Raw genomic sequence first — 6000 nt, 5'->3', positions numbered from 1 at the left:
GTTTCCGTCTTCATGTGTGATGGGATAGTTCACCATAACTAAATTTTGTTACTCCACACAATAAAAGTTGCTGTACCGCAGCCAGGCTTCGTGGCTATCCATTCTTATTAAAGTGAAATGTACAGGACTTTGGGAAGAAAAAAAAAAAAATAAAGGAAACAAACACTCCCCTCACTATCTGGTGTTAGAAGATATAATTTGATGTCTTGCAGGGTCACATACCCTGTGTAGTTGACGCCGTAACTGTGTGTTAAGGCATTAAACAATAATAACAAAACAAAGCTTATCGATTACTTTACTTTCAGGAAGATGGAGAAGAAAATCAGACCTCTGATACTTGACTTCTCCAGCGAGTGAAAGCCACGAGTTGGGCACTCATCCCTCCCTGGCGCTAGCGGGCCGCGGGGATGCTGAAGCGGCAGGGCCTGGGCAGCAGCCGGTACCGAGCGGCGGAGCCGGGCAGGGGGTGCGGAGCGGGGCTGCGGCACCCTCCTCCCGGCTGGGCCCCGGCCCGGAGCGTCCCGGCTCGGCTGGGCTTGGCTTCCGCGGCGGCTCGCTCGCTTCGGGGGCGAACAGACGTGAGCCGCAGCGTGCCCGCTGCAGGGCTGCTCAGCGGCGGCTGTTCTTGGGGAAGAGAAGCGGCATCAAAATATAGATAGCTATTCCGAAGACAAGGAGGTAGCCCCAGATTCCTCATTTAGGAGTTGCAGGAGGAGGGACGCCAGCCGCACCCCCGCGCGGGGGAAGCGGAGCGGGAGAGGGCGGAGGCGGGAGCGGGTGTCGCTCGCCGCCCGCAGGTGCTGCCGAGCCGCGGGACCCCTCGGCGGCGGCCGGCTCGGGGCTGCACATCGCCGCCCGGCCAGCAGGAGGAAGGAAGAGGAAGTGAGAGCGGCGGGTGCCTGTGCGAGCCGCGGGATGGGATAGCGCCGGAGGCAGCCCAGCGCACGGCACCGCACCGAGGCGGCGGCAACGCGAAGCGGAGCGCAGCTCCCGAGGCGGGGGCGGCCGAGCGGCCCCGCTCTGCGCTGGGACGAGGGTACTGCCCACGCCGGGAGGTAGGAGAGCCTCGGGTCTGGCGCGGGGACGCGGCAGCGGGGCTGGCCGGGTGCTGCGGGGAAACGCGGGGAGGCAGGGAAGGCGGCCGGGGAGGAGGAACGGGACGGGGCAGGCGGGCGGCCGGCGAGCTCCGCACCTGCCTGGGCGAGAGCCGCAGCCGGTCAGCCGGTCCCCGCGGCGGGAGGTGAGGGGCGGGGGACGGCCGCTGTCGCTGCCTGAAAGAGGAAGCGCAGCGCTGTTGCTTGTCAGTGCGGAGGGCCTCGGACGGCGGCTGCCGACGGGGGGGCGGCCCGGCCCGGCCCGACCCGCCTCGCACAGCGGCTCCTCCCGCCGCCCTGCCCTCTCCGCCGGCCCCCGGCCGCTGCTGCCACAGCCGCCCGGTTCTCCCCGCCGCGACTTCGCCGGCGCCTCCGCCTCCTCCTCCTCCGCCACCGCCTCCTCCCGCTCCGTCCCCGCCTCAGCTCCCTCCCGTGCCCCGGGCAACCCTGCCCGCCCCCGGCTGCTCCTGGTGGCCGGAGGCCGCTGGCGAGGGGCGGCGGACGGGAGGCACGCACCTCCGGGCGCCGGGGGGTGAGTGGCGGAGGGCCTCGCCCACCCGGCGGGACCGGCGCCTCGCTGCGCGGTGTGGGGGGCCAGGGGGGCGGGGGCGGCGTGCAGGGCAGGGGCCGCGGCCGGACCCGCGTGGGTTAATGTGCTGGGTCAGGCCCGGGCGGAGACTGCGGCCGCAGCAAGTGTCCGCACCGCCGCGGGCGCCGCTCGGGAGGAGAAGCCTCAACTTTCAAGCAAGTGCATCCCCGCCGGCAGCCGGCTCCGAGCTCGGCGCTGGTACCCAGCCGCCGCCTCCGAGGGCATGCCTCCCCCTCGACCCGGCATCCGAGAGCTTCCCGGGGGCTGCTGGTGGGGGTGCGTGTGCTGCTTCTCCTAAGTTTATGCTCACACAAGCGATCAAACCGCTGATGAATTTTAGATGAAATGATTGTTCTGAAATGTGGGTGGCGATTATGCAAAGCCACAGCGTGCAGCCTTGTAAAGCAAGTGGGTTGTGGGTCTAAAAAGTTACATTTGTAAAGTTCTTTGGCTCAAAGCGTCTGCAAAGTTTATTTTGAATATCTTTTCCTTACAGAACTAATACAACTGTTCAGCTCTCCCCCGGGAATGGTGTAAAGTAAATATAGGAGTTCCTGAAAAATAACAGTGAGTACATTTCAAATCAATAATGTTTTGTTGTTAACTTTATAAGAATATCCCTTAACCTGCCAAGGCTCTAAATGCATAACAAACTCATCGAGAGTGCCAATGATAATAACAGTGCAGGAAATGTACCGTGTGTTAATTGCTTTAGTATAAACATGGTTGTCTATGAGCTGTGTTTCATGATACTGCAGTTATGATGCAATTTCAGCAGGGGATGTTTAGAAGTATATTCATAAGCAAATGGGGTTTTTTTTTTGCTTTTATCCCTCAGCTGCCTGATGGCCCTTGGTTAAAATATTTGTCTTTTGGGAAGAGGGGGAAATTGAGTAAGAACTGTGCCGAGTCCTGCATCTCTGACTGGGGATGTTGTTTCCTCTTCTTTCCCCTTGTCTGTTTCTCCTCCTTTGCCCCAAATGCACGCATACATGCATGCCATCTCATCTTCAGTTATATAATCTCGCAGACATTTATGGATCATTCATTGTTCGCATTAGTCCCATTCTTTGCATGTCATTCCTTCTTGATTGAGTGGCTTAGGCAGAATATTACAGAGGGAAGAAAATACATTGAAATTCACATAAAGTTCTTCCAGTTGTAGCTGCAAGTTTGCTTTCTTTGAAGGTTTTCTTTCCCTGATTACCACTTTTTTTTTTTTTTTTTCCTTTTTTTAGCTGTATAAGTAGGTGGTAGGGATCTAATCTGATGACCGGTAACTAGATAAGGAGGAGGAACAGCAGCGATGACAGCTTGCTGGTAAAAGTCCCTCTTGTGTACTGTTAGCAAAATATCCATTAACACACGTCATAAAGCTGTTAAAAGTACTGCAGCAGCTTTTTAAAACTCACCAGTCAGAGAAAATAAAGATTAATATGGTTAAAACAGGAGCCCGATGTGAAACGGGTATTAGTAAAAGATACTGTCAGTGCAGTCTGTGGATCAGGGTGTGTGAATTGACTCGTCTGGAGGCAAACCTGAATCACAGTTTATTCATGCTGGAAAGGTTGCCTGGGGTAGTTGACTTTCATTTCTCTCTCCTTGTAATCTCTTTGAAACTCACTGTGCACTACAATACACCTGCCTTCTCTGTAGCTTGTAGCTTTGTTATGAGTATCATTGTCTGAGGATTTATTCTAATGAACAATATACTGATGGGGGGGAGAGAGAACAGGTTTCTATACTTACCATTTTGATATTTTTCCTTATATTTGCTATATGACAGAAAAAACTTTATAGGCGCGTAGTGCAGACAAATTTTGGTGAGGGAGAGGAAAAACTCTTACCTGCTTACTCTGTAGCAGTCTTGGTCACCAAAAGAATCTGCAGTTCCGCAGTCGGCATTATATAACCTGACCTTGTGTGGTGTTAAAAACAAGTGCTTCTGTATCCTTGCTGTTTGGGTGCAACGTTGTCCTACAAGTTATTTTTTAATGCCGTTTTATCCTGGCTCTCAAAGCTTATCATGCTGCCTAAAGGTGTAAGTGTTGCTGAAACCCTGCTGTGTGCACTGAGCTTCCTGAGAGCAATGCTGTTAAGTAGCGAATTGCAAGAGTACCGTGGTGTTCCACCCTTCCTTCCGCTCTTTGTTTTTTCTACCTAGTAGGAGGCTCTTTGATTTTAAGGTTTGGGCTCATAGACATGAGTACTCAGTGTCCAGCCTACAAAGTGGCGTTGGAACATGAGCTCATGAGCTCATGTTTTCCGTGTTGATACATAGGGAGCAAAGCTCCCATGTTCGCAACATAAGACTTGTTGCTTTCCTCTTTTGATACTCTAGATGGCTTCAGTGTGTGATGGAGTGGCTAATGTCTATTGATTTAACTGTAACTAGGAAAAGGTTTTCTCAGATCTTTGGCAGTGGACCTGCACACTAACATGCAGTGTCCTCCTGTTACATTGACAAGCTTTTTTAAAAAAAATATATATTGACAGCTGCAATGTTTCTGTGATTCTCAGATAAGGATTTGCTTGGGACTTATACGAGGCCATCAATTTCAGTTTTCCTGCAGAGCCGAGATTTTGCTGTCACTTGATAGTCAGTTTCCTTGAAATAAATGATCTCTTTAAAATTTACAAGCTCTCTTTGTCATGCTATGCTGTGAATGTGCAGTATGTCCTTTTATTAGAAGAACTCCCCACATTTGTAGATGGGATTTTGGGAACCCCAGAAGCTAGAAAACATCATATGCTCTTGTATCAAGCAAAAGTACTGTTGTCTCTTCTGGTCTGTTTCTCTGGCCTGTTGTACCTGGGTCTATTAGACTTTATCATCTGCTGTGTCCCTGCACTCCCTGGAAAGTGTTATTTGAGTGAGAATGAGTTGGTCAGATCTGACTCCTCATTCAGTTATCATTCTATGACTTCAAAAAAAGATGATTTAAAAAAAATAAAAGGTTTTACTGTTATATTGTCTTTGTGGTTGTTTGAACGCTTGAATCTACAAATGGCTTTGTAACAGCTATCAGCCCACTGTTCAGCAAGGTATGCGCTGTATCTTTAAAAGATTTCCCTGCTTTGAGTGAGATTTTTTTTTAAAAAAAGTTTCTTGTATTCGTGGCAAGAGGAATGTGCCAAGTACACATTGTTAAACTTGTGTCAATTTAATAGAGCAACTGTTTAAAGGATTTAGAATAATTTTTCTTCTATTGGAGTCAGTCACCTTTTTCTTTTTTCCCCCCTCTCTCTTCAAATATAACACTGGAAAAGGAGAGAAAGAGAAACTAAAAGCAATTGGCAGAAGTCAGTATGTTGGCATGCATTTGATAGTACTGATCTAAGAGGTGATAATATATATGTGACACTTAACATAAACTGCATGCATATGGTTTTGGAGAGATTAATGGGAGAACAGTCACAAAATTGCTCAGCATTTTTGCATCAAACTATTTACAAAAATTTGGTTTTGTGGTGTAATCTTTCATTATTTCAAGTGTGAGACACAAAAGATGGATTGAAGATAATGTAACAACCTTCCTGCAAGCTTCCTCTGTTTTCTGATCACTGTTACCATTGAAGAGGAATATTAATGAGAAGTCTGTGCTCCAGGGGATAGCTAGCATTCCTCTCCTCTCCATTTCAAATCTGACAGAGGTAAACTTCTGTGCTCTGGGCAGGCACTAAGAGGCTGGTGCCACATGTGTGGTGCCCATCAGTAAGTAAGGTACTGATTTCTCAAGCTGCTGAGCAGATTGGTTTGTAAAGCACATGCCTGCACTCAAGAGCAAGGTGAACAAGGATTCATGTGGTGCTTGTTTGCAAACCCTTGAAAGTGCATTGATTTATTTTTCCTAGTGGCAGGCTTCCAGTGTGAGTATTTGATTTGTCTGCAGTAGGCTTGTGTTCAGTGGCTGCTAGGAGAGGAAAGTTAATTGTGAGAAGTTAGTGGACAAGGCATTTTATTGTTCAGCAGTAAATCACACAATGTTGAAGACTTCAAGATGCTGCTGATCCCCTATAGAAAAGTGCTTTATGTAGAAATGAACTCATTTTGGTGCCTTTCTGGGAGTAGCCTATGGAGTTTTTAGAAAGCTGAATATACTACCTGGAGATGCTATGCAAGCATGATAAGGGACTTATTCTTACCACCTTTGAAGACATAAGTCTCCTTATTACTGTTTCTCTGTGTTCCATTTCCAGTCAAATAGCACTGCAAAACACCACAGGAGCTAGCATTAGCAAAAGGGAGGAACTGGGAACAGCCAGTTGATGTTTAAGGAACAGACTTCCCCTATTGCATGTTATTAAGTTGTTTTA

The 6000-nt window shown here is 49.3% G+C and overlaps 1 protein-coding gene across 3 annotated transcripts in view; it reads left to right on the top strand.

Moving 5' to 3' along the window:
* The first annotated feature begins 791 nt into the window (after window positions 1–791).
* Window positions 792–6000, top strand: part of ELMO1 (engulfment and cell motility 1) — a 303034-nt gene continuing 297825 nt past the window's right edge. Inside the window, exons 1-2 of one of the 3 annotated variants that reach the window (XM_085051418.1) lie at window positions 792–1055; window positions 2180–2250. The gene's annotated coding sequence lies outside the window, so the exon portion shown is untranslated. Of the gene's footprint in view, window positions 1056–1399; window positions 1627–2179; window positions 2251–6000 lie in introns of those variants that run through there. The other 2 variants (XM_085051420.1, XM_085051421.1) reach the window with 2 other exon arrangements.

The sequence above is a fragment of the Lichenostomus cassidix genome, chromosome 2 (genome assembly GCF_008360975.1).
Source record: "Lichenostomus cassidix isolate B80296 chromosome 2, HeHo_3.0, whole genome shotgun sequence".
Taxonomy (NCBI): Eukaryota; Metazoa; Chordata; class Aves; order Passeriformes; family Meliphagidae; genus Lichenostomus; species Lichenostomus cassidix.
Note: the sequence above shows the minus strand (reverse complement) of the source record. Positions and strands in the feature narration are given on the sequence as shown.